Here is a 12,370-nt window from a genome sequence, read left to right on the forward strand (position 1 = left end):
TAATTCAGAATAATAACTTTGAGGAGCTGGACCAACCAGTCAGAGATAAAGCCCATTTTGCTGATTTCAATGTGGTCTCATCAACACAGGGAAGAGAAATACTCAGCTCTGTGGTCATGGGATGCACACAAATCTCTCCATAGTCATCTTGCCAAGAGCGCCTTTGGTCTCTCAGGGTGCCTTATAACAGAGTACAGATGGTCCAGTACAAACCCATCACCACCATCAGAAAAGCAATGTTAATCAGGGAAGACATCAAAAGTATCGGCTTGATATCCTGGAGGAGAGGCGACAAGAGCAGACAACGTTGCTGCTGCTGACATGCTAGGATGCTATATTCAGAAGAGAAGCTTTCTCAGCTGGCAGTCAGAAAGTACTGAGGCTTTAATAACATGGGTGAGCAAAAGTTTTATCTAAATTATTCAGAAAATTTGGGCAAAAACAAAAGTTTGGTTTAAATTAAGTGGATAAGAGACCCAATTTCTCATTTTGTTTTTGTTGATAGGGCTTAGTTGATCAACTCAGAAAGGAGGAGAACAAGTGTATACTATTTGAGATTCTTCTGAAGATATTTGCAGAGATTTACTATTTCCAAAGGTCATGTAGAGAGATGTTAAATATAGAATATCTTATTCCTTTAACTGGACTCTAAAGTCCTGTCATTTAGGGATTATCATGTATCTTATCTATTCTGCATATCATGGAGCACATAGGGACCAATTTAGAAATGTCTGAAAATAAAATTATCGAATAGTCTCATTTACTATTGTTGTCTTCCTTTCCTAAAGAATATTTTAACCCCTTCTTGTCTGCAAACAAAATGCTGGGTTTTTTTTTTTCTGTTATACAGAATTACCAGTTAAAAACAAAAGTTTAAATGGAGTCAAAACACCCAAGTGAATTTAAAAAAGAGATGATTTTGCAGCCAGAACAAACGATATTGAGTAATTTTAAAGAAAACACATTTTGCCGGGGTTTTAGGGAATTATCAACTGTTACATTTGCAAGATTGAGTTAGAATATTTAATACAATGTAATATGGGATTGAACCAGATGGGCCTTCTCTTTATAAATTAGGTGCCTGCAAAATTTTGAATACTTCTTGGAGGGACACCTTCTAAATTTTCTCTCCAACACATCCGCACATCCCCACTGTGTGCACGGAGTGGGCAGGTGACACAAACAGTATGGCCATGCTTCCCTGTGCTGTTCACACAACATGGGGCACAAATGGTCACCATCTTTCTGCTGTTGCTGTTTGCCAAAGTTAGTCACTGAGATGGGAAACGGGTGGGCCTGAGGAATGCTGAACCGAACTGTTGCTCATGTCATTAAAAACTCAACTAGGCAGAAAGCTAGGAATGGAGCAGTTGACAAAGATAAAGCCGAGAGCTCTGTGGCTTATCCTTAATTAGGTGTTGGCATTGGTTCTTGTCAAACAAGGGAAAGAGCGTGTGCTGCAGCACACTGACGCACACAGACAGCCCTAGTCACAGTCGGAGGGAACGCGGAGTGCATTCAGGCTGGCATCGAAAGGGATTTAGATAAGTACTCCAGGTAACAAAAATCGAAAAAGGAGGATGATAGCAATGGAAGCTTCAGATGAATTGCAACTGAGTGCACCTTTATTACAGCTTATCAGTCTCCAGACAGCTACAAACCAGCCTTCCTAGTGCATCCCGCTTCGTGCTCTCCTGGATTAAAGGTCAAAGTAACTCAAATTTATATGTTCTGTCGCATTACCTCGAGTCTCTCCCATTGCTCACACCTATGCACCATGCATCTCAGGGGTAGGATATCCCTGGCATGAACCTTCTACTCCTTGAATATAGCAAAGGCCTGTTCTCATTGATAAGGCTCCAGTTATTTAAAATAACTATGTTGTGGGAAGAGGTTGCAAACAAAGCAATATTAAAAGGTCACAAAAATGCTACTGGCATAAATATACACACGACAACGGGTCGGCTCTAATCACTCTTGTCCATACTTTCATTTATATTTTGCATCTATCTGACATATTCAAATAGCTAATATTCTGGTTTATTAGAACACTGTCTATATGTGTTCTTAACATACACAAAAGCTGTGTGTTTTCATAATATGTATAAGCATTTCAGACAGTAAGCTGTGCACATTGCAGTTAGCAGATGGTAGCTCTTATCACAGATAAAAGCACATATATATGTTTCTGTAACTACACCCTCAGAGAGAACGGATAAGAGAAGAATCCTTTCCACATCACAGCTTACATTACCCATCTACTTAGACAGCAAACAGCATATGTTTTACTTCTGTGGAAAGGCAGTACTTGAGAGGAAAATATGATTAAAATAAACTTAGAAATAATCTGATGGATAAATACAAAAATGTGTGCTAATTGGAAGTTAGGTGTATGTATGTATGTAGTGGTTGAACTGACCACATTCGAAAAGTAAAACAATAAATAGTACATCTTGTGGTTGCCAGATAAAATGCAGAATGCCCAATTAAATCAAATTTTAGATAAATAATAACTTTTTTAGTATAAGCATGTCCCAAATATTGCATGTCCCATGGCTCATGCAATATTCGGGATAGAATATTGGGATAAAATATCATGAGTTGTTTATTTGAAATTCGAATTTAAATGGGTATCCTATATTTTTATTTTCTAAATCTGACAACCACAGTTTTTAACTACTGTTATTAAAAGTTTTAACCAATGTTCCTTGTGCTCCAGGTGAAAGGAAGCCGTCAACAGGCATATCTGTTTTGGAAGAATATGATTCCGGACTCTTTCTATGCACACAAAGCCAGCAAGAACCTTGAACATTTATCTGAACGATGCAGTCAACAACAGACCAGTATAGATCATTTAGGATACAGATCTTCCCCTCCCCCCACCCCACTTCCCCCAGAGATTTAGATCCTGGTTTGGAACTATCTGGATAATTGTTTCACTTTATCAAACTCAGCTCTTTTTGGTTTTCATTTATAAATTTGGTTTATTATTTCAGACTAAGATCTATTTGCACTCATAAAAAAAGGAGACAGACTTTAAACACTCCACATGTACACATTTGTATTCTTATGGTGAGATCAGCATTCAACTGGAAGGTTAAATGGAGTTCAGATAATTTCTTTTTTTATCCTTTGCTCTGGCTTTTGTCTCATGTCTTTCAGCAAAACTGAATAAAGATGTCTCCGTTTTACACCAAAAGATTCAATTACTTTTTGAACGCTGGGTAAACATCTGCAGATGAACGATCTTAACAAATGTATTTTGATTCCACACAAACTTATGTGACACTTTTGTTTTCTCTCTCCAAGAGCAGAGAATAGATTCAAGCCTGCTTTTCTGAGCCGGAGCCTCCACTGCCACTAGCGCTGAATTTTTGGCAGGCAGCCAACCAATCTCTGTAGCTCAATGAAACACTGATTCCATCTGCTCCAGCAGTGCAATATATTCCACTTCAGGTCAAAAGCAGGGAGCCAGCAGTATTAACATCACACTAATCTGTAAAGACATTTTCACTGGGCTAGATAGGCTAATGTTACACAGGCTTTCAGAGCTTCAAGGGTAAGGAGCAATAGTAATTGTCAGGGGAAAACTCAGTGGGCAGTGGATTTTCACCAAGAATATTCTAAGATGAGGCTAGCTGGATGGTTCTAAAAAAAGACAACTTGCTATTTAAGCAGGTATTTTAATCATAGCTTTGTATCAGATACTTAGCAATACAAACTCTATCATTCTACTTTTTCCTGTTTATACCCATATTCCCCAAACTTATGCACATACACACACACACACACACACACACACACACACACACACACACACACACACGCACACACGCACACAGCCTCAAAGCCTACTAAATAATTGATGAAGACTACAATCTCCATTAAAAAACCTAGATGAAAATAGATTGCTTTTAGTATAACCTTGGTGTTATGAAATCGGAACCATTCCTAAGCTCTCAAAAGATTTTTAAAATAAAGATAAGCCTACGGCTAACTTCTTTCCCACTGCTCCCCCACCCCCATCCCTTTTTGCTGTTGTACTATTGATAGAAAACATGCTCAGTTTGGGGATCCGCAACTCTGTAATCAATTGCTCATTAAAAATAACCTTCTAAGGACTTTATCATAGCCCCTCGTTGAAAAATATATGGAAGGAACAAACTCTGAAAGCAGATTAATGTATACAATGGAAATGTTTAATACCAGTAACAAAGAGGGGCTTTGTCATTTCTCTTGTTCTTTGGTTGGGGGGAAAATGTAGTTTAAGATTCATGCCTTTAGGCACATCAGAAACCATTAAGAACTACATTTCAGGAAATTGTAATGAATAAAAATTCAATTTAGGCTGCTTGATTTTCTTTTAGCAGGAGAGGAAAAATGTTTTGCTGGAAATGAGCTATTTGAAAATCCCCACAATTAGGAAATATACAGCTATGTTTTTTGCTATAAACTTATGCAGGGTTGACATGAAAAATTACTCTGCGCTAGAATAGATTTCCCTCTAGATGTAAATATGCTATCTCTTAATGTAAAAAGTAACAAAACACGCAATTTCAATTTTATTTCCTTATAAGTGAAAACCTAGGGTTTTATATTTTGAAGTTTTTACTTACCTTTCTTTTTTCAAAACTTAAATATGAAAGCTTTTTTAAAATTAGTAAAACCATTGGACTTTTCAGTTGCATAAAATCATAAAGAAAATTTGGCAAGCATATTTTTTGTATTGGTTTAACACTTAATCTTTCTCCATATTCCTTGTCCTCCAAAAATTCACTTATAAAAAGAACTAAACTTGTAGAAAATTGAAAAATCCTCCTCCTTATTTTTTAAAAAAATAGTTCCCAGTCTAAATGAAAAATTCACACAGGGCACAGATAAGTGAATATGCATGAGTCTTCATTTATTGATATACATATGATTTCTCAACTATAAAGACCGTTTTGGAAGACTTGTTATCTGACCAGAAAAGCAGCCTGTAGTAAGTTGAGATAAAGGAGACTGACTCCAATCCCCTCAGCCTTTGCAATTGCTTTGTATTCTAATCACTGCACTAAGCATCTGTCCCCGGCAGGCAGCTTGTTCAATCTAGCAGATAACGAATGCAGCCGGTGGTGGCTGTGCTGGCCCTTCCCCGAGCAAAAGAAGCTAGTGTTCCATTCCTCTGATTAAACAGGCAGCGGGAAAGTGCTCTCAGAGCTGTAATTGCCTCCGTTTTGAAACATCTTCACCTGTTAGCCAAAGCTAAGTTGAATCACAGCAGAAATTATTAACAGTGGCTGTTTTCAAGCCAGCTTAATTTGAGCTGATGCTGCTGTTCACTTAACACAGATGAATAGGTGTGCAGGACGAGAGCCTAAGCAGAGATGACACCCCAATGAATATTTGCTCTCAGCCCTGCTGCAGGGAGCTGGCTTGCACAGCAACAGACAATTGTTAAAAAGCGAATGGGGAGTGGGTGGGGGGCATTGGACAGGCAGGACCCACTCCTCTGCTGTCACCTCTGTGCTCAGGAGAACTTCCTGACTGATGGCAGCTTTTGACAGCTAAATCATTTTTTTAATTAGTTTCCACAAATGTTGGCAAACACAAACTGTTTTGGGGGGGCATGCACAATGGGTGTTAGAAACACTACCCTGCTTCAAACGTGACCAGAAACACTCTTTTCAGAGAGCCGAAAAGGCATTAAAATTTAATGGTCTGCTTTCATTTTCTCTGCAGTGTGCTTCAAGATGATTATAAATTACAGCATTCTGCTTACTTTTGACGGAATAAGTCATGTATCAGCATTTGATTTAGAAGCAATGTGTGCTTGACATATGAAACACATCTTGCAGATGTGATTTATCATAGAGCTCTTTTTTCGTTTCAGAAGAAAATAGCTGTATAGGAGGGTCGCCATTGTGACAGTATAACCATCTTCGTAGTGAGAGTATTACTGTGGCTTCAGAGACTGAATCTGAACTCTGAAAAGTCTGAATATATCCACATTTTCCAAACGGAGGAATCCTTTTGTTAGTTCTCCAAAGCTCAACATTTTCCCTAAACATCTCCCTCTATTTTTTTTTTTTTTAATTTTTCTTGGAAGAGATGAGCAAGGCATTACTGCATAAGGGAATCATTTCCCAAAGTTAGGTGGGGGTGTTACGGGGCAAGATGTCCTCCTGTAATCCCAGGACTGTTTGAGAAGCTGCTGGTTTACAGGTTCTCCGACACAATATGATTGGCCTAGGAGACAGGCTGAGAGCAGATGGGGGATTTTTCAGTTGGATGGGTGTGGGGCTAGAGAAATAGAACATAAAAGCATGTTTGACTCTTCTGTCAGCCAGTATATCTCTTTGCCTTTTAGGTTATGTCTGTTGGCAAAACAGGCTGTAACATAGCCAGTCCATTCATATCGGTATCTCTTTACCATCAGCTCTGATGGCTGCAACTAAAACAATTGTGTGAGGACGTATTGTCCCTAAATCACTAAATGCTTTAACCAAACGATCAGCTGAGCCATGTTTCATTTATCAAGTCTGACTAATAACTATAACAGAGCTGTAGAAATCCCACAATATATTACTTCAAAATCATACTTCACAGTACAAGATATAATTTGAAAATACAATCCCTTTCTTTGTTACTCTCTCCTTATAAAATCAAGTGTATATGTCACCTCATCTTCTCTGTGTAGCTTTATCAATACCCGCAGTTGGTTATTCATGATCTTATCTGTTAGACAGTTTATTCTAGTACTTGTAATATACTGGAATTATCTGTGGCCTTTCTCCCTCCCTCTATATTTTCTCCTCAGGTCCAACTCTTAACCATTTTCCACTCCTCAGTCACTAGTACACAGTCTGGCATAAATAGACCCTCAGTGAAATTTTTGAGTGAATATTGAATGAATGAATAAACAAATGAATTTTTTAGGTCAAAAGAAGAATTGAGAGTATATAGCAGAGCTGACAATAGTCCTTTAAGTCTGTTTTTATATGAAAAAAAGGAATCCTAGTTTTATATGAAAAAAAGGAATCCTAATTTTTACCAGGGCACATGGATTTCTGAAATAAAGATTTCATTTCTCAGCTTGCCTTGCAGCTAGGCATGACCATTTTCTAGATCTAGTCAACGGAATGTAGGTGAAAGTGATATGGCAATTCAGTAGGCAACATTAATTCATGGCTGGGAAAAGGCTGTAATAGCTGGAGCACTAGCAGTTATTTTGGACTTTAGAGACTAAGGTGTTGGTATTGAAAGCCCTGTAAAGCATCAATAAATAGTTTGTGTCCAAAGATTCTTTGAAACCTTGCCTCAAAAATCCTTACTGGCTGTTTCCACCAATCCTTAACTGCTATATCATGATCCTTACCCAGACCTAATCAAGTTCCTGCATTGAAAGATCCACTTTACACCAAACTTTCCATTTTCAATAAATTCTGACTTCACCTTCTCCTTTCTAAGATGCTACCAAAGGTAAGGTGATGTTCATTATTGTGGTGAGCAACTCATCTTTATCCTCTCAAAAGATTATTTTGCTGATATTTGGGGAGTGACAATTGACAACCCTAATGATGTTCTTTTTCTTTTTAAGCGTGAACTTGTAAATTTGATTATTTAGAATGGTCAGTTGTAATCTATTTAGAAATATAAAAATAATAACCTCTTTCTCCTTCTTTGTCTCAAGAGAAGTACTTTTTCTTACAAGCATATCAAGGTCAAAGATTTACATAAATGGTGACATATAACGATATCTATGTAAGTCAGTATACAAAACATATTTCTATGTTGTCACTGTCCAATATGGCAGTCATTAGACATATTGGGGCTATTGAGAATTTAACATGTGCTTAGTCTGAATTGATATGTAATGTAGTGTGAAATATATCTTAGATTCAATGACTTAGTAAGAGAAAAGAACACAAAGTATCTAACATTTTTGTATGATTATATGTTGAAATATATTTATATATAATATATAATAGTTGGACATAATACTCAGATATAATGTATATACACATAGATTATATATAATGTCTCATATTATTAAAATCAACCATTTATTTCCATTTTTTAAAAATGGCAAAAAATTAAAAATGACACATGACATATTTCTATTAGATAATGCTGATTTCTCTTTTAATTAAAAAAGACAGAAAAAAATTGGCAAATTTCATTATCAAGGGAGACCATGATATATATCTTGTAATGTCTTACTTCTTCAGTATTAGTTTTTTATTGCAAGATTCTCACTAATATAACCATAGATACTATTTTTCAACATTTATAATATTCTTAGTAAGTGGACTTTCTTTGTCTACTAGAGGGCTTTAAGGGGATTTATCCTTTAAAGTTGACAAGCATTTACAAGTTGTTTTGCTTTTGAATTAACTTTTAGAGGAAATTTTTCCACAGCTGGCTTTGGAAGAGACATTTCAACAAATAAGGAGACCAAGAAAGCCTAAGCATTAATCTGAGTTTGTGGTAAATGGCCAGATAGATCTGTAACCGAACAGTGTAATTGAATTGTACTGAGAGGCTGATGTAATCTGCAATTATTCTCTAAAGCTGACTCTTTTTCTGAAGAATGATGACTAATCCCCATATTGGAGACTGTAGAGAAAATATGCATCTCCCTCTCTGTCCTATGTTTGCTTAAAAGTATTTTAAACCCATTGTGTTGGAATATTGGGGTGGTATATAATTTCTTCTTGAAAGACACTTTTGAAAAAATCATGCTTACTTTTGACTGGGTAAGACAGAGACGAGTCAATTTCAGGGCCATTGGCTAAAGCTAAAACAGGAAAAAGGCAAGGGCTAAGGGCAAAGTTTCCTGACCTGACAAGAAAGAACAGAGAGAGGCTTGTTGGGACAAGAAGTGAATAAATAAAATATCGGCATATCCTGGGAGGAAGCAATTTTATTTTTTACCACTGAGGACAAGAAAACTCCAGTTTATTACCATTTGATCCTCTGCAACATGAGACCCAGGAGTACTACCTTATAGCCTCCTGTCAGGTGACTAAGATACTTGTTTTATTGTAATGTGTGAGTTTCATCCTCCTTCAAAGTCCCTTGTCATCTAAAGTTGTTTTCATATTTGACAGTAGTTTCTAATGATGTAATGTTAACAATATATCTTTATTTATAAGCTTCTCCCATCTATAATTTTTCTCTTGTTTTGTATAGGAAAATAGAAAATGTTTTGGGACAACATGACATAGTAGCTCTGAACTTTGACTCTTCAGCTTAGCTATTTTGGCAGCATAGTAACTATTTCCTTGATGAAAATTCCTTAATACTGTTTTCTTGGCATAGATATCAAGAAAAAAATATTTTAGCATTTTAAAAAAAAATTATTTTTCCATATTTTTCCAAGGAGGAAGAAACATTGGGAATCATTCAGAAAATCTTGTTCTTTTGAGTTTCCTAGGTAACTTAAGCATTTAGCACAAAAGAGAGAAACTACTAGTAAAAACAAAACATGAAATAATGACTGCTTAAATAGCATGACATGAATCTCTGGAGTTGCCCTTTATCATAAAAGAGAAATAGCTGCTACTTCTTAATTTGAGTTGTTTTGCTGAAAAGATCTGTTATACATAGTTATGATGGACTCACATTTTGATATGCATCTCTCTCTAGGAATCGCGTTTCTGGGGCAGAAAAATTGTGTGTACATCAGAGAACGTGCTCGTGTTTATTTTGAAGGAGGGGATACTGACACCAGGCCTATGTGCTACACAAAGCTTATCTTTATTCAAATACAAATAAAAACTATCACTATAAACATAGTGGAATTTAGAAACTCTTATTATCAACTGTCTTCTCAGTGCTGTAGTCTAGAATATTTTGTTTTCTTTAGTTGAAAAAATGTATTTTAATTTGTACTACATTTACATTTTATTCCTGTGTACTATTGCTATCTGGAGATCTTGACTTGTTTGAGATTCAGAGAGGGAGGGAGGAAGGGAGAGAGAGGAGGAGAGAAAAGAAGAGAGGGAGAGAGAGAGAGAGAGAGAGAGAGAGAGAGAGAGAGAGAGAGAGAGAGAGAGAGAAAGAGATAAAAGAAGAGAGGGAGAGAGAGAGAGAGAGAAAGAGAGAGAGAGAGAGAGAGAGAGAGAGAGACTTACTTCAGTTGATGGTGCAGGAAAAATGTGATTTGAACTTTGAATATAAATCCCATATATTATTAATCTTTTAAATCAATGAACTCATTCTACACTCTAGGCTTTATATGTAAGGAATAATTTAATTGCAAATGATGGAAAACCAGACCAAAAGTGGGTGCAACTGCAAAAGGAATTTGTTGGTCCATGTAACTAAAAAGCCTCATTTATCTCAGTAGGTGGGGTTTGATATAGCAGTTCAACAGTTTTCACAAAGGACCTTCCATTGTTCCTCTAGGTCACATAATTGTTGCTTTCTTTGAAGATCTCACATCCTTACACCACTATTTCTGAAGAAGAGAGAAAACCTATTAGGATGGCTGCCAGGAAAATTAGTCTTTGTCTCATTGTTATGGGCTGAATTGTGTCCTCTCTAAATTCATATGTTGAAGTCTTAACACCCAGAAACTTGATATGTGACTGTATTTGGAAATAGAATGTTTGAAGAGGTGATGAAGTTAAAATAAGATCATTAGGGAGAGCTCTGATTCAGTAAGACTGGTGTCCCTTATAAGAAAGACAGATTAGCAAATAGAACAACACAGAAGGAAGATCATGTGGAGACACAGAGAAGAGAAGATGGCCATCTACAAACCCAGGAGAGTGGCTTCAAGAGAAACCAACCCTGCCAACACCTTGATCTTAGACTTTTAGTCTCTAGAATTGTGAGAAAATAAATTTCAGTGGTTTAAGCCACTCAGTCTGTGATACTTTATCAAGGCAGCCCTAGCATACAAATGTACCCAGGATTCCTAGCAAATGTTCTGAGGGTCACTTTGATTTGACTTCCCTAGGTCATGTGTCACCCCTGAGCACTGTGACCAACGGCACCAAAAAATGGATTAGCTCGAGTCACTTGGGGTTTGGCCCTGACTCTGGGGAAGGGGAGGGGCTCATCTTCAACCAAACCACAGAGCTGAGACTTGGTGGGGGTTTCTTAAAGCAAATCTATGAGAATGGATGTACTCTACATATCTACCACATCTGAAAACATAAGAGAATGCACCTTCCAGGATGGTGTTCTGTTAAAAGGTCATGCAGATATGATAGCTGGTAAGGAGAATTCTCTTGCCATCAGTGGAGGTCTCTGTGTGGTCCACAGGTTAACCCTCTCGAGCCAAATTTCTGCTCTTGGAACTTGCAACTATTTTTAACATATAACCTGTTCTCAATATAGGTCCTCCTTTAATCATAGTCTTACTTCAGTGCAGGTGTTTTGGGCTTTTCCTGCACATTCTAAAGTTATAGCCTAGAAGCAATAGTAAGACAGGACTCAGCAATTTATTGCATTCTCTCCACCAGCAAGAGCAAGTTGTGAGGATTTTACTGAGGATTGTATGAGGAAATGGGGATCATATATTGCCCAACACATAGCAAACACATTAATAAAACTCCTTATTGAAGAGGAGTTTCTGCTCCCTTTGTGACCTCCTGTGCCCTCCACACCAGCACGTTCTGCTTTAGAGCAACTGCCCTCACGGCTCCTACTGCTGTCTCTTCCCCAGATGTTTGCGTGGCGGGCTCCCTCTTGCCCTTGGGTCTTTGTTCAAACTCCAACTTATCTATGAGGCCTTTTGACCACAGCACACTAGCTCTCTCTCTTTCCTACTTAATTTCCCTTCATTGTACTTATCCTATATATTTCCTTGATTTTAGGTTTATCATCTGCCTTCCTCCTTCAGATAGCTCCATGAGAGTGAAAATTTTGTCTGTTCTATTTCCTTGTGTCCTTCATTATTTAAAATAAACCTGGAAAACAGAAGTCATGCAGTACAACTTTATTGAATGAACATATTTCGTTTTTCTTTTTGGCAGCCAGTCATTGAGTCTCCTTCCACTGACCCTCCCCTACATGCTTCCTGAACCCCCATGGTCACTGAGATAGAACTGCTGAGAAGACAGTAAGAGACTGTTACATATATTTATATACACACACACACATATATGTGTGTACATATATGCATATAAATACATACATGTGTGTTTATATGCACATATGTATATATATATATGTATGTATATAAATCTTTTTTTTCATACAGACACATATTTTCTGTGGCACTTAAAGCCATCCCTTCTACTCTGTCCTGACTGCTTGATTTGCTTGCCTGTTCTGGGAGCAAAGCCATATGATCTTCCGAAGCCTATTCCAAATCTGTCTCTGTGGGACCCAAGTGAAGGGCATAAATAGGAGAACTCAATGTTTTCCTTGTCTC

This window comes from Pteropus vampyrus, unplaced genomic scaffold (assembly GCF_000151845.1).
Source record: "Pteropus vampyrus isolate Shadow unplaced genomic scaffold, Pvam_2.0 Scaffold39, whole genome shotgun sequence".
In the NCBI taxonomy this organism is placed as follows: domain Eukaryota; kingdom Metazoa; phylum Chordata; class Mammalia; order Chiroptera; family Pteropodidae; genus Pteropus; species Pteropus vampyrus.